At 38.4% G+C, this 23658-nt stretch overlaps 1 protein-coding gene across 4 annotated transcripts in view; it reads right to left on the minus strand.

The window, feature by feature from the left end:
* Window positions 1-23658, minus strand: part of GLRA2 (glycine receptor alpha 2) — a 157395-nt gene that overhangs the window by 63198 nt on the left and 70539 nt on the right. The window lies entirely within an intron of this gene.

Here is a 23658-nt window from a genome sequence, read left to right on the forward strand (position 1 = left end):
TGATACCTGTATCTCTCAGATGACAAAGGAGAGAGGATGCATAAGTATGAACCAGTTTACTACTAAACCTTGCATTGTTAACATGAGGAAATTGTGCTATGAATTTTTTTTGTGTGTTTTTGCTTTTGTTACTTTTTATTATTAAAATAGAAGCCTGATGCAGGAAGATTCATGCTAGAATGCGCTTTCCTTTCCCTGGCTGCTGGTATCGCCTTGCCTTTCCACTATGGCCCAGCACCTTTCTGCTCTGGTCCCGCCTTCCCATGCTTCCCAGAGACAAGGGGTGATGGTGGTGGTGGGGGTGTTATTGGTGGGGGGGAGAACACCTGCATCATCGCCATGGCAATGACACAAGCATCCGCCCCTGTCACATGGTGCCTGTGTTTGTAAATTAACCACCATCTTTGTTGGGTTAATTTGAATATCACTCCTGATTGGCTGGTGGCTTAGCAGAGGTATGGCCAATTTACATGTTTGTCTATTATTAGGCAAGATATGTACAGTAAGTCACCATGAATCCTAAGGAGGTTAGTGATAGCAGCAAGGTGAAAAGGAGAGTTGTGAGAACAACAAGAGAGCTTTAAAAAGAAGTAATTGCAAAGTATGATAGAGGTGTTCACCTGTCTGATCTGGCTACCAAATATGGCATTGCAGAATTGAAGATTAGCACAATTTTAAAACACAAAAGGGATCATCAAGAGTGCTTATGTTTCTAAGGGTGTGAAAGTGCTCATGAAACAACCATTATAGGCAATTGAGAAAGGTTAAAACAGGGAATCATTTGGGAGTCTGGAACAGATTAATTCAATTTACATTAATACTAACGGGGGGGGGGGGGGGAGAGAAAGATTTGGTTTTCAAACAAATCGCTTCTTGAACAGCCTTTCAGAATTAAATAAGTTCAAGAACTGAGTTTTCACTGTATGTAATATTAATTCTTTAAATTGCCGAGACCGGTTTGGCTCAGTGGATAGAGCGTCGGCCTGCAGACTGAAGGGTTCCGGGTTCGATTCCAGTCAAGGGCATGTACCTTGGTTGCAGGCACATCCCCAGTAGGGGGTGTGCAAGAGGCAGCTGATCGATGATTCTCTCTTATCAATGTTTCTAACTCTTTATCCCTCTCTCTTCCTCTCTGTAAAAAATTAATAAGATATAAAAAAATTAATTCCTTAAATCGTGTTGTTTTACAAGACACTTTTGCATTGTTTTTTAAAATCTCACAAGAAACCCACGAAGCATTGTGTTACCCCCATGTTTATAAACTATTATTGGTTTTCCAAAGCCTATGAATCAGATCAGTTTAGCTTAACACTAAAAAATGACTATGATATCATCGTCCCCTTCCAGTTCTATTTTTTGCTATTCCTTTTCACATATCCAGTGCAACAAAGTGCACCGGGCAATGCATTGTTCTTCATCTATGACCTTGATTTCTACCTCTTCACATTCATTCAAATTGTTTCAACCATCTTAAAAGTCTCACCACCCATTTCTGCTTAAGAATATCCTACCCAGTTCAAAAGATAATACTTTTATATATCTTCTCATGATCTCACCAGATAAATAACCAGGTCAATGCAAGTGCTCCTTTGTGTACACAACCATAACCCTACATCTCTCCTATCTTAGATAAAATAAATTGTATTTGTCTTTAGCTTTCTATCATTTCCTTTTTGCTACCTATCTCCTGGATGTGGCATGCTCTTTTCTATCAGTAGGTTCACCCTTGCTCCCCTGTTGATCCTCCCTCCAAATTGCCCTGTTCAGCCTCACATTAACTCAGAGCAGGAGTCATGAGATCTGGATTTCAACTTCAGCTGTAAGGCACTGGCAGCTGGGCTTGGGCCCTTGTTTTCTTTGCAAAGGAGATCTATTCCTGCCTGCTTTTGAAGGCCGATCTGGAAATTAAATAATACAATGGGAGGGAACACCACTTATAAATTTAATATGCCATACAAGTATAAACTACTGCAAATCATTATTGAAATCAAACTTCAGCTGAATCCATGCATCTCTCAACCCTGCTGTTGAAGACAAATGTGTTTGGGTGAAGCGTGTTAGGGCAGGTGTATTTTTGGCATTTCCTAATGGCTCTTCACCTCTGAGTGTCCCTATGACTAAAGCAAACCCCGAACACTAACTTCTAATACCTCCCTGCATTTGGCTTTATGTTTAATTTGATACTTTTAGGTCCCTGCATGCACTGCACAGCATCTGTTTATGCTTCCTACTGTCAGACTTTCTAAAGCTAATATGAAGGGAATAATGGCTTCTTTTGCCCAATTTACTTGGGTTTTTACAGTTGTGAAAACCTGGCCTGAACATGGCTGTCACTGTGTCTTATGAGGTCTAAGATACGGATGGCAGGAGAGGAAAGCTGAAGCTGAGTAAGCAGTCACTTCCTATTTTCAACACCATCAAAGGGTCTTGCCCCCCTAGGCAAGACTGTGAGGTTCCCACAACTCAGCTGTCCACCTTCCTTTGCTAATGAACCCTCCCTACCTTTGTCAAATCTTCCCCTTGGACTCTATCACCCTCGGAGTCTTCTCTGCTGTGTGTGCGCCTACACACCCCAATTATCCTCTCCTAAGGCCTCTGGGTTGGTTTGAGACTGAGTCTGGCTCCCCAAATTCAGTTTACTTTGCCAAGTCCCTCTCAGGGGGAAGGTTCAAGGTAGTTTTTTAATGACAGAAGGAGAGGCCAGGGTTAAAAGCACAGCTTCTAGTGCAAGGTTTTCTGAGATAAATTTCCAGCTGTGCCATAGTTTCTTTATGAAGATGCCCAGTTATGAACTTCTTTTTGCATCAGTTTGTAAAACTCCAAAATGAACTACTGAGAATCCTTACCTCATTTGAACTTTGATTAAGTGAGTTAATTGAAGGTTTTGATGAGTTAATCACACAAAGAATTTATTACATTGCTCAATACCAAGTAAGCAGTCAATACAAGTGCAATACACCAATTAATTGAATTAAAGAAACCTAGCACATGGCTTCAGACTCTTAACTGTCTAGTTTCTAATCTTGTCTCTGCTACTTACTGGCCACACAGTCTAAGACTAGGTAATTATTCTCTGTAATAGAATAATTTTTCCTGAATAAATATTAATTTTTAATAACATACTAATTAGAATACTAATTAGAATAATAAATAACAAACTAATTAGAATAATAATTTTTCAACTGTAAGTAATTATTAAAGTTGAAGAAGCCAAACTTCAACTGTAATAATAGTGCCTTCACCATATAGGGTTGTTTAAACATTACATAGCATATGTATAAATTGTTTTTAGCACAGTGCTTAGTACATAATAAGCATAAACAATTGGATTGGCTGTTTTTATTTCCTTAGGTTATTGGAATTCCCTCTCTAATTCTTTAATTATGGTCTTCTGGAGCACTGTCCAATTGTCTCCATTTATCTCAGAGGGATGGCTTTCATGGTATAGTCTTAAAGTCAGGTTGGAAGGTAGAGGAGCTATTTTTCAAAACACATCTATCTCCCTCTGTGGGAAAAGCAGCTATCTAATATTGTGCCAAGTCTGGCAAGCCCCAAGAGGACTTTGTTCCAAAAGCTGTGATGAGTTCTTGTTCTAGTCTTTCCTTCAGGTTAATTACAAAGAGGCAAGTTAATGGCTTGAGAGCTGTGTTCTGTTCGGATCTATGTTTAAACTGTTTGGCTTTGAAAAAAATGACTGCCATTTGCACACATATATGTGTAACGTGTCTAATTATGGGTTCAAAGAAGGAAAGAGAAAAATAGAGTTCATTTCTCCATATTTTTCTCAGTTTTCTGTTGCTAAATGTATAACTTAATTCCTATCCCAGAGGGAGAACTTGGGAAATATAACCCAATAATAATACAAAGCACATATAACCATCAAAATTGGTGGCATCAATTAAGGGTTCATCTTTGCTAATGAAAGAAAAGAAAGAATATTAATTAGACTCTGATCTAAGTTAAAAAGGATCTATAGCTGAAATCAAGGAAACTTTACAGCTTCCACTTTGCAATTATCTCTTATCAACCCAAGCTAAGTAATCAAACCATGGACAGAGCAAGCATGGAATTTGCTGCTCACTTTTATCTCCTTATGCCATTGTTATGGATCACAGAAGTCATATCAGTGATATAAAATCAATATTTCCCATTAATGTTAATATAGCAAGTTGTTCAGGTAACTTATTTATACTACCATAAAAAATCTTCACATGAAGATGAAGACTTAAGTACTAATATGTTTTCAGAGATTGAACAATCAACACTATTTACAACACTCACTAACATGTTGTGATTAGTCCTAGAGGCTAGCACTAGAAAGAAAGCTAAGGGATAAACAAGCAAGCAAGAAATTGCTTTTATCAAACTATGAAGCCAAAAGCCAATATTGAACTGAATTATGTTCTCCTGTTTATTCTTTTCTTCATATCAGCACTTAAATGACTAGTTAGAATTAAGGATAGAGCAATACTTTAAACAATTTAAAACAACTCACTTAGATAGGAAATAAAATAGATTGTTTGGTAGACCAAGGAGTGTTTTAGTTTTTGTTTTTTTTTCAAAGCATACTAATTAAAACACATATTTATATCAGCAAAAGAAACAACATAAGTTATGATAGTAAAATAAATTACATAGGCTAGATGCCCTGTGCTTTTCTTTTTGAGCCTTTGGCTGTAGGAAATGTCATATTTCTTTACCTTGCTTGAACTAACAGGCTTTGAATCCACATTTTTCCCATAAAGAACTCTCTATTTTTAGAAACCTTGGAATATTATTTGAAATAGGGATTTCCCAAATATCTAGATTGCTCCCATTAGTTTATTAAAATTCATAACTCTTAATTTCTCTATTCCTTAAACAATTTACTTCATTTCTTTGATTATCCCATTAATCTATCTAAACAAAGCAAGAGATAATGCACTCTAATGAGAAGAGGACTCTGGAAATCAGGAAGAAGAGTGTCTTGTAGGCACTATTAGGGAGAAAAGTTTTGTCCTAATAACTGGAAGGGCTCTCCTGCTGGCCACAGAGGAGAGAGGCAAAGGAGGTGATAAGTATAGAGAAAACCAGCAAGAATGGTGGCACACCTGTGGAATCAGAGCCCAGTGGGGTACTTTACACCAGAGTAGAGGGCCTGCAGATCTATTCCTGGGTACTGCAGAGAATGGAGAAGTATATCCCTCTTAGTGGCTTCCTATCCTAAAGGACCTATTCTTCTATCTTCTTTTTCTTTCAAGATTCTTTCTCTTTCAAGATTCCACATATTATACTTTCTTGTGATTCTGGAAATTTCAAAATATTTTTATTACCACTTCCTGCCTTTCACTTTTCTAACACCTAGTGACACCAATGTTGTGGTTTGTGACAATGACACATGATCCCAACCCATTCATGGAGTTGTCATGGCACTCCTGACCTCAGCCATATTGCTACAGGAATGAGAAAGAGCTCTTCTAAGCCAAGGAGAAAAGAGAAGCACAAAAAGCAAATGGCATTCCTGATATGATTTCAAATTTGAAGAAAAGTAATTGTCAAACCCAACTCCTGGTGGAATCTCTTATGCTTATGCTGGAAGACTCAATATTGTTTTCCTTGTCCCAATTGTTGTAATTATAATTGGATCCTCTTCTTCTCCAGATGACCTCATGAATTCTAATAACCCGAGTTCATCACTGGATATTTTTCAGGCCTTTTAATTTTCTTTACTCTATCCACTTTTATTGCTTGGCCATTTAAAAAAATGCAAAGAGAAGAAATCAGATGTATTAGCTCTCTATTGCCCTGTAATATATTGCTATTAATTTACTGGCTTAAAACAACATCCATTTTATTAGCTCATTCTGTAGATTGGCCGTTTGATGTGAGAGGACATTTTTAGAATTCTGCTTATCACACCAGATCAATAAGCATATGAAAAAGGACCCCAGGACTATCTTTTATTTGAACGAAATAATTATTAAGAATCATTTTTCTTAAAATCCAAGAAGTAGAGAGTTAAAAAAAAAACTTAGCAAAATAAAAATGATTGTCTTCTCAGTGGACATATTCATAGCAAGAAACCCATGTACCATAACTTAATGAATTGTACAAAATAATCATTACCAAGTGCAAATAATTACACATTGTTATGTGAGCATTTATGAAAGCTAACATTCTGGTGGTGATGGATAATAAAAGATGTGATTTCCTTCTGAATCTAATGAGTCAGCGGGGACAGTCAGTACTGTCCCCTGTCCTCATTACATCAAAAGACTGAGAAGCTGGGTGACTGAATGATCATACCTGGTTGCGCCTTGAAATGTCTCTTTCCTGAAAAATTATTTCTGATATGACACTGGCTCTTGCGAAGGGGCAGTGATAAAGACTTGTTTCTTCCAGTATTAGGAAGAGCATATTCTCATTAGCAGAGGAACTGCCAGGCATGTAGCCTAAGCAGATGGCCTTAATGAGAGAAAAAGCCCATTGTCCCTTTCAACTTATTGACAGGGAGGAAGTGTTCTTACTTAAGCAGTTTCTCCCCTGCCACATTTGACTTGTTCTCTCTAGCTTCTTGGATGCCCTTGAGTGTATAACCTTACAGGACTGCATTGTAGGTTCTACAAAATGATTCTTGTGGAACCCACATGCCTATGTTATTAAAGTGTTCCTGTGTCCTGGGCTGCCTAAATATTTTAGTTCCTATTCAGAGCCAGACTGAACAATTTACAAGTCATGAATATGTATTATTTGGCCTGGGCCCTCCTAACTTATACACCAAAGGAGCCATTAGGCATATGTTGGGTACTCAAAGCCAAATGGACCAGAAAGAACATTTCAACAGGCTTCAGTGATCAATTTAGTGGTCATTTCACAACAGCAAATTTTGGAGATTTACATCCAATCTCCCAGTTTTTGTTTGAGTGGTCCAGGTCCACATGTGAATGTCTCCCCCAATTCATTGGATAATGTTCTAACCCTCTCTTGGTTGAACAGACAGAATGGCACCCTAAGTAATATTATCAATAACTACTATTGATGGCTTCATGTACACTGCATATCATTCTAAGAGTTTTATATAGGTTAATCCAGTGATCTCTACAGCACTGGAAGGCAAGTTGTGTCATGATAGCCATTGTACAGAAGAGATATCAGAGGCATGTATATACAACAAAGATCATATGACTTGAACTTAGTCTATGCTCTGAACCACTAAACTGTAAGGGATTTTATCTTACTTCTGATAATATATAAGAGGATAATAATCATACCATGTAGAATTCTGCACTTGGAAAAACATGGTCATTTTAAAAGCACTGTTTTTTGACAATATGACAGAGAACTCCTAAAAAGGCAAAAATTATTACCGCTGAAAAACCTCATTAGATTGGTTAATAAAATTATGTAGAACTCAACATAGAGAACTCAGCTGATTGAGGTCAAATTGAAAGACTGCTTGTGCTGTCCTAGCCACAGCAATCAGACATGATGAAACAATAAGAGGCATCCAAATTGAAAACAGGGAAGTAAAACTGTCATTATTCACAAATGACATTATATTGTATGTAGAAAACCCTAAAGACTCCACCAAAACACACACCTAGAGTTAGTGAATGAAATCAGTAATATAGCAAGATACAAAATTAACACCCAGAAATCAATTTACAATAGCTAAGATTTGGAAACAGCCTAGGTGCCCGTCAGCAAATGAATGGATAAAAAAGCTGTGGTATATTTATGCAATAGAATACTACATGGCAGTAAAATAGAAGGAACTCTTACCATTTGCAACACCATGGATGCACTTGGAGAGTATTATGCTAAGCATAGTAAGCCAGTGAGAGAAATATAAGTATCACAGGATCACACTCAAATATGGAATTTAGTAAATTAAATAAACTGATGAACAAAATAAATCTGGAGACATAGAAGTATGGAACAGACTGTCAAATTTCAGAGGGAAGGTGGGGGTGGGTGGGGAGAGATTCAGGAGGGAACTTATATGCATATGTGTATAGCCCATGGACACAGGCAATAGTGTGGTGAAGGCCTAGGAGGGTGGGTGCAGGGTGGAGAGGATCTATGGAGAAAAAAACCAAAGGGGACATCTGTAGTACTTGTAACAATAAAGGTAAATTTAAAAAAATGTGCTTGGATGATAATATAATGGGCAAAACTTGGAATAAACACTTCACAAGAGAAGATAACTAAATGGCCAATGAGTGTATGAAAAGGTTTTCATCATCCTTAGTTATTAGGGGCATGCAAGTTAAAACCATGATGAGGTACCTCTAAGTAGCATCTGAATAGCCAAAATGAGAAAGACTGACAATGAATGTTGACACCAATGTGGAGCAATGGGAACTCTCATATGAATATGTTTGGCTCTGGTATATATTGACAGTTTTCCCAATTCACTGGTCCAATGTATGAGAGTTCCCATTGCTCCACATTGGTCTTAGTCTACTGTGTGCACCCACTTATCTTGAGAATATTCTGCTCATTGATATATTCTCAAGATAAGTGGGTGCATATGTCCATGAAAGTTATGTAAATGTTCATAGCAGATTTAACACACAGTAGACTAAGACCTGGAGGTGATGCCCATCAACAGGAGGCTGGACAACAAAAAACAAATTACAGCCACACAAAATAAGCACAGCCCATAGAAATTAGTTTCTATGTAAAAATCCAGTCATAAAGTACTAATATAAAATTCCAAGTGAAAAACAAAGGAAGATCAGGGCCTAGAAATTTTTAAATTGCTGATTGAATAAGACATTTAGATTTATTTTCACTTCTTTTTCACTTACATGTTATTTTTCTTATGATGCAAGCAATACCCTTGTTGATTACTTTTGTTATGATAAAATTTACCGCATAATTCTAGTAATCTCCCAAACAAAATGTGGAAGCATTACACATATCCCTCCTTAAAAATGCTTGCTATATATTGCCTATCTCTTGGTAAAGCAATGAGCAATTTGAGACCTCCTTCTACCTCTCCTTGCCTTTATTCTTACCTCTCCCTCCTTCTTCTTACCTCCTTCTAACCTCTCCCTCCTTGTTCTTACCACAAACACAAATCTTTAATGAAAGTAATCATTACCATGTATGCCCATTTAAAATGTGTACCTGCATGCTGTGGTTTGGGTTGGGTGTTAGTGTATTATGACCAGGCAAAGAGGAAGAAACCACGCAATGACACAGAAACAGAGTTGCCAAATATTCTTCCAATTAAAAGTTACAATTGAGTTTCATTATTAAAATACTGATAGCATCACCAGATATGTGAAATTCACATATAGAATATACTTGCTTTATACATCATACAAAATATTTTACTGTGACTATTTTGACATCTGTTTCAGCATCAGCAGTTCTTTTTATAAGAAATACTCTATAAAGTAATGTGTTTTAAAAGTTGTATAGAAACATTTATATTAAAGAAAATAAATATTGCAAATAAACATAAGGAGATTTCTTTAAATAGATGTGAACTCTCTAAGTTTAGACAAATTTCAGGTTTTTTGTGGCGTTTGGGGGCACTTTAAGAATTTAGAATCTTACAAAGGCAACACAAGTCTCAGAATTGCTTATGATGGGCAGCATTAAGGAACAGAAAGCAGAGGGAACAGGGCTCAGAACGGAAGAGCTGTCTTTCATAATTATGTCTGGGGCTCCCATACTGTCACTGAAATAGAAAAAGCGTTGTCACTGAAAAACAAAAACCATTAATAATTGCAATGCAGGAGGGAATTTTTTCTAAGAATGTTAAATTGTCCAATTTAACTAATGAACTGTTGAGGATTTCCTTGCCTCTGAAGTGGGACTTTTTCCAATAGGAATTTCCCAATCTTCCTCTAATTGTTCTTTTGACAAATACATATTGAACAGATGTTTCATATCAAGCTTTTTCTATGCTGGGTACACAGTGGTTCTCTGCCTTCACAAAGTGTATCATCTACAGGGTCATGTTTCTCAGCATTGGGGACCCAGTTCTCGTTAAGAGTCAACTAAGAAGGCAAGTTTGGGTGACTTCCTGAGAAAAATACACAGGAATTTGAAGGAAAAGAGGATAGAACTATCTTTTATGAATATGCCATGTAAGACATTACTAAGGACTGTTCTGAAAGACCCCAAAACAGCCTTAAGAGGTAGTTATTTTAATAACTGGCTTGACCAAGGACACCTACAGCTAACCAGGGCACCTACAACTAATGAGGGCGCCTACAGCATTCAGATCCAAGGAACTCTGAATCCTGGCTATTTTATGCTACTGCAGAAGACTGCCTCATCACCACCCTTCCCAAGGAACTTTAGGAAACCTTCCTTTCCATAGTCCTCAAAACTTCAAAGAAACTGCATTTTAATTGGCTGTGGTATGGTGTTAACTACATGCTGAAAATGCCAATCAATAATCGCTTTCCATCTGCCAAAGTGCCAGAGTTAAAGGACATTGGATTAGTGGTTACAAGACATGCAACAGAGATCCTACCCTTTCTCTAGTAAAATTCTTCCCGTGTATCCCTCTCTTATCCATAAACAGCAATGATAGTATTTGTCTGGTTTATATCCAAGAATTATTTTGATAATTAAAAAAATAACATAAAACAGATTTGAAGACTGTAAACATTATGTAAAAATAAGGTATTATTATTAATAGAGTTAGCCTATCCTTTAAAACAAGCATAGATATTGTGTATTTCCTTTCAGTCTTTTAAAGTTGTTTTTCCTTGTATTTTTAAAAATGTTTTTATTGATTTCAGAGAGAGGAAAGGAGAGGGAGAGAGGGATAGAAACAGGGATGAGAGAGGATCATGGATTGGCTGCCTCCTACATGCCCCCACACTGGGAATTGAGCCTGCAACCCAGGTATGTACCCTGACCGGGAATAGAACCCTGACCTCCTGGCTCATAGGTCAATGCTCAACCTCTGAGCCACAGTGGCCAGGCTCAGACTTGTCTTTTGTGACCTGTCACAGAAATAGAAAAAGTGTTGTCACTGAACAACAAAAACCATTAATAATTGCAATACAGGAGGGAATTTTTTCTTTGAGGCTTGTTGGTTAGGCATTTTATAGAATGTCCCTCAATTGGTAACTGTCTGATGTTTTTTTTTTGTGTGATTATTATGGTTATGGGTTTTGGGGAGGAAGACTACAGAGTTAAAGTTCCTTTCTCATTAATCGTTATCACTGTTGTTGATCATATATATATATATATATATATATATATATATATATATATATATATATATTATTGATTTTCCACAGAGAGGAAGAGAGAGGGAGAGCTAGAAATGTCGATGAGAGAGAAACATTGACCAGTTGCCTCCTGCACACCTCCCACTGGGGATGTGCCCGCAACCAATGAACATGCCCTTGACCAGAATCGAACCTGGGACCTTTCAGTCCACAGGCAGACGCTCTATCCACTGAGCCAAACTGGTCTCGGCCTGTTGTTGATCTTGATCTTCTGATTGAGGTAGTGTTTGTCAGGTGTCTTTACTGTAAAGTTATTATTTTTTTCCTTTCCATACTGTCTGTGGAAGAAAGTCACTATGCACAACCTGTGTTTAAGTGGGGAATTATCTTCCAACTCCTTAGGGGTAAAATATCTACATAAGTCATCCTATATAATAAAAGCCCAGTGACCAAAACAGTGGAATGACCAGAAACCAGAAAAACCACAACCCCTCATCCTCAATGGCAGCCCCCAAGCAAGCAGTTAGGGGCAATCAGGCAGGCAGGCAGGCAGGCAGGCAGAGTGGTTAAGGGTGAGCAAGTAGGCAGAGTGCTTAGGGATAATCAGGCAGGCAGAGGCAGTAGGAAAGATCAGGCAGGCAGAGTGCTTAGGGGCAATCAGGCAGACAGAGGCAGTTAGGGGCGATCTGACAGGTAGGCAGAGTGGTTAGGCCTGATCAGGCAGGCAGAGGTGGTTAGGGGTGATCAGGCAGGCAGGTGAACATTAGGGGCCAGTGTCCTAGATTGCAAAAGGGATGTCCAACTGCCAGTTGAGGCCCAATCCACAGTGATATTGGGCCTCAACTGGCAGTTGGACATCCCCCGAGGGGTCCTGGATTTTGAAAGGGTTCAGGCCGGGCTCAGGGACCTACCCTCCCATGCATGAATTTCATGCACTGGGCCTCTAGTTTAGAATAATTCTGCATGGGAGATTTGTCTACTGTCCTTAATTATCTTATCCATTCATTTATTTATAGCTCTCTGGATTCATGAGTATTTATTTTATGACTAGAGGCCCAATGCATGAAGATTTGTGCAAGAATGGGCCTTCCTTCCCCTGACTGCTGGCACCACCTTCGCTCCAGCCTGGAGCCACCTTTTTGCTCTAGCCTGGTGCTGCCTTTCTGACTTCCCATGCTGCCCAGAAGCCTGGAGAGGCTGGGGCAGTGTGGAATGCCTGTGTCGTCAACATGGTGACGACACAAGCATCCAGCCCCAACACCTGGCAGCTCAGTGCCTGTGTATCCAAATTAACCCACCATCTTTGTTTAGTTAATTTGCATACTCACTCCTGATTGGCTGGTGGGTGTCATGAAAGTATGGTCAATTTGCATCTTACTCTTTTATTAGTGTAGGTATGGGTTATAATATAATAGTATATTATTTATTTTGTTGCTTGAATTGTTCTAGTTTTGACCACTGGGAACTCATCCAGTTGGCCCCTATGTCCCTTCAAAATACCCCTCTCTTTATGATTTTCTTTTTTCCCCCCTAAACCCAGTCTTGGTATGGACAGGGAAGACCAGGATCAATGATTCTGTATGGACACTAAGGAAAATATCTCTTTGCTTTCTATTCAAACTGCAATATTTGATCCCCATAATTTCTAGATAGGAGGCATATTCAAAACTCCTCCCTAGGAATTATTTCCAATAGAGTTAACATGAGATACACATTTCTTTTTTTTTATTAAATTATTATCTGTGTACATATTTTAACATTGTCCCCCCCTCCCATTTATACCCTCCCTCCCCAGAGTTTTGTGTTCATTGGTTGTACTTATATGCATGTATACATTTCTTATGACCTGACTAATTTCACATAAAGAAGAAATTAGCACTTATCTGGAGACTGTCTAAAACCATGTTGGACTTGTCTTACATTCTCATATTTTGAAATGTACATTATTCTTTTACTGTCCATTTTCTTCTGAATAGTAATACAGAATCCGGCCCTCATATTTCTCTTAGCTTACTTGCTTAGTGGTGACATTTACTAACAAAAAAAGGTTCCTACTCATAAGCCACCACCTACGTAATCTCACAGACACAGGTGTTATATAAACAGATCCTGCTGATGGATGGTATCGCTATTTGCACCTAGAAAATCTTCATTAAATGATTCTGGGCCTCTTCTCTCAGCCACACGTGTATACTCAGATTCCACTTTTGCTGTCTATCTTCATTTTCTTAGCGGGCATGACAAAGTTGAATTATGATTCTACACTTATTTACTCTCATTGCAATTCAGAAGATTCATTTAAATGCGAACTGCTTAGTACTTTTCTTTAAAGAACTGCTCAGCCCTAGAAGGGTTGGCTTAGTGGATAGAGCATCAACCTTCAGACTGAAGGGTCCCAGGTTTGATGCCCGGTCAGGGCACATGCCTGGGTTGCAGGCTCAATCCCCAGTAGGGGGCTTGCAGGAGGCAGCCGATCTATGATGGTTCTATCTATCCCTCCCTCTTCCTTCCTCTCTGAAAAGCAATAAAAAAAATTAAAGAACTGCTCAAAAACTATGTCATCATGGAACACTATACATTTTACAAAATGATTTCTATGGAGGTACCAGCAATTGCAGGAGGATTTGAGAATCTATCCGTTTTCCTGTCTTTTCAGGTTAAACTTGCCATAGGCAATTTTGTCTGCTGTTACATAATTAATAGAACACATGAGATTTTTATTCATTCCCTAAGCTTTATTATTCATTCTAATACCACATTAATTTAATTTTAACCCATTTAAATTATTTACTCAAAATTCCATGCAAAAAATGCCTTCAAACATAAAGATTAATTCACTTAATTAACCTTTTGATTAAAAAATAAAACCCTAGTACTTATCTATATGGATTTTCTCCCTTCAAATAGACTGTGGAGAATTACAACTTAGAAGCTGTATTTCAAGTGGCTACTAATTATGGTCAAATCTGCATGATGAAGGAATCAAAGAAATTAATCTATGGGGATTTGCAAGGTCTCTTACCCAAACTCTTGTTGAAAAATAAAGGTGCTACTGTTGTAACTAGTGAACATTTTCACTCCTTGTTAGTCAGCTCGTCTTTAAACTATTTCTGCATAGCCTCAGGGTCTAGTTAGCAAGCCCAAATGGTTTGGGCAAAAGTGGATGGTTTAATTTATTCCACAAATAATTTTGCTCTGCTGCTGGCTTCCATCTCTGTGCTAGAAGCAGTGAAGATTAAAAAATTAGCAGTATATAATCATTGCCCTAAATGTGAGGATTATATAGTAGAGGAACAAAGAGAAATGCAAAAATAACCACAATATAAGACAGAATGAGATAAAGGATGGAAGAAAGAGCTTAACCACTTTGGAAAAGGAAGATACCATCTCTGTGTGTGGGGGGGAATCCAAAGGCCTCACATTTCTCTATTTCCCACCTCACTTGTGTGTATAATCAACATTCCAGCTAAATAGGACTGTCTCATCCCCCAAATCTTCAGTGCTTATTCATCTCTGATATTTATTTCAGGTTTTCCCCTGTAATTTTTGCTTATTATAATCCTATCAAATTTTAATACATCAGCTCATATATTGCTGACTCCATTAAATCATTCATTGTTTTAATAAACCAGGCATTAAGATATAAATCTTATTGATTCTGGTCATCTATGTAATACATGTACAGGGCGGGACAAAAGTAAGTCTACATTTATTCATATGGAAACTAATACATTAATTAATAAAAATATAAAAATAAAATCTTTGTTTCTCATATTCACATCTGTACACTTACTTTTGCCCCACCCTCTATTTTTCTATGTACAGCTCTGCTTTCCTCCCCCCCCCCCCCCCCGCTTCTTTCTATTTGTCTTCATGTTGCTCATAGTCAAGTAAGGGGAATAAGACAATTAAAATAAACATAATCCATAGTAGAGTTTGATATAAATCTTGGAGTTGCTATCCTATATAGTAAAAGCCTAATATGCTAAATGTCCAACTATTTCTTCAACTGTTCAACCAGTTGCTATGAGGCACACTGACCACCAGGGGGCAGATGCTCTAACCAGTAGGTTAGCTTGCTGCTGGTGTCCAGCCGATTGGGAATGGATGAGATGGGCCAGACATGCCCTGGAGCCCTCCCGCAGTCTCTCCAATCATGGAAAGGTGGGGTCCCTCGGTGGGCTCCCTCAGCCTGGCCTGTGCCCTCTTGCAATCCAGGACCCCTCAGGGAATATCAGAGAGCCTGTTTTGGCCTGATCCCTGCAGGCCAGGCCAAGGGTACCCCACCGGTACACAAATCTGTGCACCAGGCCTCTAGTAAGGTAATAAAATACAGTGGGGAAACAAATACAAATTGAAAAATTTTAAATACAATTATGTTGAGTGGGTTCAAGGTATTGCTGAAGCATTGTTAGGCGATAATGGCCAGAGCAGGGTTTATTGAAAAGGTAAAATTGGAAAAAATACTTGGAAAAGGCAGACAAGTTAGTCATGTGAATATCTGGGGGCAGAGCTCTCCAGGTACAGAGAGCAGTCATTGCAAAGGCCCAGGAATGACAGCGTGTGCCTGGCATATTTGGGAAACAACGAGGAGACTAGTACCTGGAGCAGTGAACAAGGAAGTAACAGTTAACTGGCTATCATCTTGGTAATAAAAATAACTGGGCTATGTGTCTCTCATCTTATTCACTTGGGTGTCCATAGGAGCCTCAAGAGCAGCAAGAGAAAGCTAACTACAATATACAAGCATTTTTCAAGTCTCTGCTTATATCATATTTGTCATTGTCCATTGGCCAAGGCAAGTCATATGGTCAAGTTGACAGTCAATGTGGAAGGGGGCTATTACCTAAGGGTATGGCTACAGAGAGCATAATTATTATGGTCATTTTTATAAAAAACAAACAAACAAAACAACAACAGAAAACTACTGCGTTGCCCTTAGCTTACTGAATTAAAATACTCTATTTTATGTATTTATTCAGTCTTCATAAGGACAAAAGTTTTGTTTTCTCAGGTCTGTATCTTGAGTATGTAATACATTCTGCATAATAGTTCATCTTTTCCTCACCTGAAGACACTTAGGATGGATGACCCTGAGAGAGCTATTCGTTTTAATGAAATGGAAAGAGTGTATGAAGTGATAGTGCACCTCAAAATGCTATTTCCCCAAATGTATGAGCCTTACTTGAGAAGAAGCATAGCCTAAGTAGCTTCTATGATTGTCAGCTTCCCTGAAAAGGCTGCCGACAACATTCTTAAACCAAAGTGCCCCTGATGCTCCAGCTCTGTCCTGAGAGAATTCACCCACGTCATCTCTTTGCATATTTTTATCACACACTCACTACATCAATGACTCTTCAGTTTGCTGTGGCTTGGGAAATGTCAGAGGGAAAATTTATCAAGTCTCCCACATATGCAGACATCTGGTTATAAAGCAAGCTTGTCTGCAGATCAATTTGCCAAACCTTGGGTGTTCTGACTTTTTAATCTTTTATCCAAAACTTAGCGGCATCCTGATTTTAAAATACAAAAACATTTCCCAATCTCTTGCAGAAATACCAATCAGACCTAAGAAATTCATTCCCATTAGAGAGGAATGTGCCTGATTCAAGGGGCAATTATGTTTATTTTTTAGAGTTAAAACAGACATGCAAATCTTTATTTCAGAACTTCTATAACTATCAGTCTTACTGCTTTCCTAGTTTCTCTTACTGCAGTGTCTACATTCAAACATTAGCGTAGGGGATAAAGCAAGACTGAATGTGGCAGAGCTACAGCCTCTTTTGTTTTAAATTCTAAGCTGTCCTGGGTTTGGTAGCTGCTTGAAATGGTCCGGCTGGTCTTAGTTTATCAGATGGCTGAAAATAAGGGGGCATTTTCTTCTGTAGGAAACAGGGAATCTCGGTTAATAACTGTTAAGGATGCCTCTGGATCCTTGCTCCAAGGAGATGGTTATGGACCTGTCAGAGTCACCTGTGCACGTGTGTCATCCCCACTGTCCCCTACCAATGCTCACTCAGCCACAAATGAGGACTCAAGACAATTATGAGTTCCCATAACACATTCAGCTATGACAACAAACACAGAGTAAGGGAAAATACTGTTTGATGGTTCACAGCCTGCTATTCAATTCATCCTGATATTTTCCTGCATGTTGGAAAGACAACAATACGCACAGCCTATAGTCTGCCACTGGGGGTTTCATGTTCCAATGGTTAGAAAATTATCAGCTGAACGGTTTCTTGGAGGTTGGCAGAGATGTATATAGAGTGTCTCAAAAATGTATACTACTTTGTATAATTATTAATTCCAGTGAGTTAAATCTGAAAAGAAATAAACCTCAATTGAGCTATCAGCTGTTAAAGGTGTATGCATTTTTGGGACACCTTGTATGTATGTATATATGAAAAAATATATAGATAGATATATTTTATTGATTATTTTTAGGCAAAGAGGAAGGGAGAGGAAAAGAGAGAAACATCAGTGTAAAACATCAGTCAGCTGCCTCTGCTTCCCCACCCATGGGTATGGAACCCATAACCTAGGCATGTTCCCTGACTGGGAATCGAACCAACAACCTTTTGGTGCATGGAATGATGCCCAACCAACTTAGCCACAGTGGCCAGGGTGGCAGGTATTTTTATTTTTAGAACTAGTTTTACAGTTTCAAATGGGATGGTATCTGTGGAACAGATATTATGTTGGTGTTTCTTTTTCCTGTATCTGGGGAAGACAATGGACTTCTGAAAACCGAAGCAAACAAAACCAGACCAAATAAAGCAAAATCCACAAAAGCCTTGGGTTGGCCGGAAGGCAGGATATTAACTGGGAATCAGTAAACACAAGTTTCTTACATGAAATGTGTGGAAGATTTGTGAAGCCTGTTGGAAACCTGCCCAGATGGTCTTCTAGAAAGGCTTATTTTCTAAGTGTAACCCAAATATAAGTAGGAAGTCCTCATCACCTGGAATGACCTTTACCTCCTCCTACATCATCTATTTAATCTGCTTTATAGATTCAACTCAGGCTTCCTCCTTTAGCCTTTTGCCTAACTTCTCTCCCTCCTTCTCCTGCTTCCCTTTTCTTTCCATCCTCCCTCTTTTCCTCCCCTTCCTCTTATCCCTCCTCTATTTAATAGGTTAGGCATCTTTCTTGATGTACTTATACAGTCATGTGTGCTTAATGATTGGGGTATAGTCTGACATATGTGCTAGGTGATTTCATCATTGTGCGAACATAGAGTGTACTTACACAAACCTAGAAAAGGCACAGTACAAATATGGCATGAAAGATACACATGATATGCCTTTAGAGGGCACTTATCATGAATGGAGCTTACAGAACTGGAAATTGCTCTGGGTGAGTGAAGAGTGAGTGGTCAGTGATGTGAAGGCCTAGGACATTACTGTACAATACTACAGACTTCATAAACATTGTCCCACAAGCCTTCTGCCTGTGTCCTCTGGCAAAGTTGGGAATAGAACATTGAAGCTGTCTGTGCTACTCTGTGGCTAGGGATGTGGACTGGATAGATTAGAAATATTGAGGAGAAACTGGCTGGGTAAGGCGTATTTCTCTTATGTGCCATTGACTTGGCTCAGACTGCTCATGACCCTATCCATGTGTGATGCCCACGATGTCCTGTTCTCAACAGCCCTGCTCAGCTCCTGCGGACTCATGCCTATGGCTTTTTTTATGGAGTCAATCCATCCCATATTTGATCTTCCTCTTTTCCTGCTGCCTTCTATTTTCCCAGCATCGCGGTCTTTTCCAAAGAACTCTGACTTCTCATGATGTGCCTGAAGTAGGGTAACTTAGTTTGGTCATTTTGCCTCCAGGGATATTTCAGGTTTAATTTGCTCTAGGACCCACTGTTTCATTTTTCTGGAAGCCCAGGGTATCTGAACAGCTCTCCTCCAACACCATATTTCAAATGAATCAAGTTTTTCCTATCAAACTTCTTCACTGTCCACCTTTCACATCCGTACATAGTAATAGGAAATATGAGGGTGTGAAAGATCTCAGTCTTGGTCACTAATGACAATCTTTACTCTTAGTGATCTCTCTGAATTCTTCCTTTGCTGTCCTTCTCAGCCTTCTCTTGGTTTCCTGGTTGCAGTCTCCATTTGAATTGATGACAGAACCAAGGCAAACAAAAATATTTGACAATTTTGACTCCTAATCAAATATGTTAAAGTTGTATAGTTCTTTTGTAGTTAGCACGTATGTCTTCTTGATGTTCAAATGCAGTCCTCCTTTGGCACTTCTTTCATCTTGATAAGAAGTTGTTTCAAATCATTGCTACTTTCTGCCAGTAAGACCGTGTCATCTGCATATCTTAGCAGGAGGGCATGGATCACCATAATAGTGATTGTCAGGAGGGGATCAAAGTTGTCTGAGGGTCGGTAGGAATAAGAAAATCAAAATGGTGAGATAAAGGAACACGGGACTGTCATGACCATGTAGTTTTGGCTGTTATATATTGGAACAGTGGTCAGGTTAAGGAACTTTGTGATATTAATAATAAAAAAAAGAGGGTATGCCGAGACCGGCTTGGCTCAATGGATAGAGCGTCGGCTTGGGGACCGAAGGGTCCCGGGTTCGATTCCGGTCAAGGGCATGTACCTTGGTTGCGGGCATATCCCCAGTAGGGAGTGTGCAAGAGGCAGCTGATCGATGACTCTCTCTCATCGATGTTTCTAACTCTCTATCTCTCTCCCTTCCTCTCTGTAAAAAATCAATAAAAATATTTTAAAAAAAAGAGGGTATTTAACATGGAGAGAGTATAGAACTGAGGACCCAATATTTGGGCTTTGGAAATTTGTTTTTGTTCCATTGACCCTACCTGGCACAAAGGGGGATAAATAAAACCTATCTATGATTCACATCATTACAACCTGAAAATATTTCCAAAGTACAGGTACAGGCTGGCTCCATTTTATCACTGAGAGCTTTTACTAAAGTGGCAGTGTCACTTAATACTTGTTAAGGTAGCTCTTATGAACCTGTGTCCTTCTATAGGATCTTAGTTCCTCAACAAAGAATTTACATCCATATACTCTGAACACCATCAAACTATGCCTGGGAAGCTATGGGACCTTCTGACTATGTAGTGTTGTGGGGGGGAGGCTCTTCTGTGCTGAAACAGGTCAGTGGCTGACTGATTGGAATATAATCTGTGCACTCAAAATTTAGGTGCTGTCATAATACATTGCCAAACCCCTCAGGTATTGCTCCAATTAAAGAAAAAAATGTTTGTCCTGACCCACAAATCCTTCAGTTTTTTTTTTTTTTCAGGAAATTCAGCTCTCTCATAATCTTGTGTGACCACCATCATATATGTGGTCTGTCATTGAGTGAACTGTTGTCATATGGTGCACGACTGTATTTCACCTTTAAATTATAATAAGTGTACTATGCTAATTAGAACAGACATCCTTCTGAATAACCTTCCGGACGAAGCTGGGGCTGCAAGGGAAGCCCAGGTCCCGGGTTCCAGAGGGAAGCTGGTGCTAGCAGCCAGGAGAAGGAAGGCCTACTCTTGCACAAATTCGAGCACTGGGCCTCTAGTTGTTTAATAACCACTATTTCAAGTATTTGTCTTTGACATTAAAGATTACAAGCCCCTGAGAGCAAGGATTATGTTTTCTTTATAGTTCATTTCCCCAGCCCCTAGCATAATGAATGGTACAGAGAAAACATTTAATAATGTTAGCTGAATAAATGGATGGGTGAATTAATTGCCAGTTAAATTACTTGTGGAATACCTCTTGACTACAAGACTATTCAATATTTTTCATTCATTCACTAATCAACACTTTACTGAGTGCCTATTATGAGCCGGGTGTTTTGCTAGTGGAGGGTATGAAAACTTGGATAAAATCAGTGGAGTTTTTACCATCATACAAATAAAACTCTAAAGTTAAGTATTTCTTTTATAAGTTTAACAATTTTGAAGGGGGGTAATCTTGTTACCTCATAATTTTGACTAAAGCCTCACTCTTAAGGGAGACTACATATACATTTGCATGCAGGGTGCAGGACATTCCTGAGAAAGTAAAAGCTATTTAGAGACCCTTATACCCCTAAACTCTGTATTATTGCAGCTGACTAGACATTTAAAAGTAATTAATTGAAATAATGTACATGCCTTCTCTGTAAAGTTTGTTGCCACAGGTACTGGAGTATCTTTACAGTCAGCATAGTGGAGCATCTGCTCAGGGACTGCAGTGTTTGTAAATTAAAATGAGTATATGTGTATGTGTGTGTTTGTGTGTATGTGAGTGTATGATTAATATTTTATTTTCCATGACTCACTTTTGATCCTATTTTCTTTTCTCACTTGTCATCTATATGAGTCACATCTCTTCACAGTCAGCTGAGAGCCAACCATGTTTAATAATAGCCTTAGAAAAAATACATGTAGGAAGATAAACCTGCTGATGGCAAAAAGATAACCCCTATGAGTTCAGAGCCCAGTATAAAGTGATTTTTGACCCTAACTGGTTTGGTTCAGTGGACAGAGCGTCAGTCTGTGGACTTAAGGGTCCCAGTTTCGTTTCCGGTCAAGAGTATGTACCTTGGTTGTGGGCACATCCCCAATAGGGGGTGTGCAGGAGGCAGCTTTTCGATGTTTCTCTCTCATCAATGTTTCTAACTCTCTATTTCTCCCCCTTCCTCTCTGCAAAAAATCAATAAAATATATTTTTAAAAAATAAAATGATTTTTTAATAACCCCTCTTTTGGTTCCTGATTATCTCTGCATGCTAAGATCACTGATAAATGACAATTTATTTAGCAATAGTTTTAACCATTGATATAAAAACAAAGTAGCTAATAAGAATGAATAACACATTTTTAAAAACCCAAGCTCTCACTTTGAAAATAAATGGCTAGTATTTTCATAGCGATAAGTGGTTGGAGACTAAATATCTTATTTTTGACATTATCTGCTTACAATTTGTCACCAATAACTTAGCTGTCTATTAAATTGTAAAATACATGGTTGTGCATCCTGGGGTTGAATAATTGCATGGCATGCAGTGATGGCAGTAACTAATAACTAAAGAGAAATAAGCAAATGAACTGGTTTGGGAGGGAGAACATTGTGGATTAGAATTTCTAATAAATAAAATTGATTTGTGATTTTATAGCCGAATAAGAGGCTGTTAGTGTTTCTAACAACTCTATTCCAATAGAAATATGGCACATGTATTTTGTACTATTTGTTCCAAAAAAAAAAAACTATCAGAGACATCTTTTCTCTTTTAGCATACTAAATCTAATATTTATCTCTGGAGGCATGGACCTGGAAAGTTTGTGGAACTATTTTCACAGCATCCAGTCCATCTTCATTATAGCCACAGACCTTCTTCACATGTCACCCTATCTTCCAACATAGGAAATAATGTGGACCACAATCTAATATTTCTCATCATGTGAAATGCAGCACAACTGAGCATAGGCTTACACCAGCAAAGATATGGGATTACATCTCAATTTTCTGGAACTGGTTTTTGGAAAGACTGCTCAACCATATGAGGCAGCATACACTGAATACTAAATTGAATGCACACTCCTGTAAAATCGAAGCCAGTGCCTCAATGTACTCAGTGAAAGGGAGAAACACACATAGGCGTACTTTGGGGGAGCTGGGATACCTCACAAGTGGAGCATATATCATTACTTGCTTAAGTAGTATTTATAAATGCAGAGGGCCTGCCTTACATAAAAATAGATTGTGCAGCCTTTATGGATTATTACTTCACTTGCCAAAAAATGTCTATGTGTCACTGTATCCACCCCACGCTTCTCTTTCAAACCTCCCACAGTTACCAGAATGTCCACCAAATTGGAGGATTCTGCTGATCTTTCTCTAGCTAATTATGTCACTTGAAAATAGTAGTGTATCAGCCATTATGGTCAATTAAGGCATAACAAAGTATATCATTTGCTGCACCGTAATATTGTACATTCAATAATACTATAAGACTATTCAATATAAGACTATGAAATATATATATATATATATATATATATATATATATATATATTTCATATTTACATACTCATTGAGATGGCTTTTCTGCATAAACTGATAAGCTGCCAGGAACTTATTGTATTTTAAATTTTTATTAATGTAAGTGACTTTACTGAGCATATGGATCACAATAATGTCACCAATAAAACGTTGACAATACAGCATAAGTTGACTCAATCTTACTTCAATTTCTGCAAGCTTCATGGTTCATAAACAACATAATGTCAAAAGCACTCAAGCACTTCTTAGAATTCCTGCATGTTTCTGCCTCCACTCATTCCTCCTCTCTCAACCCTGACTCCCCTTCCCCCTAATTGATTTGATTATGGAGTTGCCCCAAGTCCTCAGAGCTCTAATGATCTCAAACTCAGTTCTTTGTTCTCTTATTGCATTTGCATCTCCAACAGTGTCACAAACTGGTAAACATTTATG

The sequence above is a fragment of the Pipistrellus hanaki genome, assembly GCF_964339955.1.
Source record: "Pipistrellus hanaki genome assembly, chromosome: X".
Taxonomy (NCBI): Eukaryota; Metazoa; Chordata; class Mammalia; order Chiroptera; family Vespertilionidae; genus Pipistrellus; species Pipistrellus hanaki.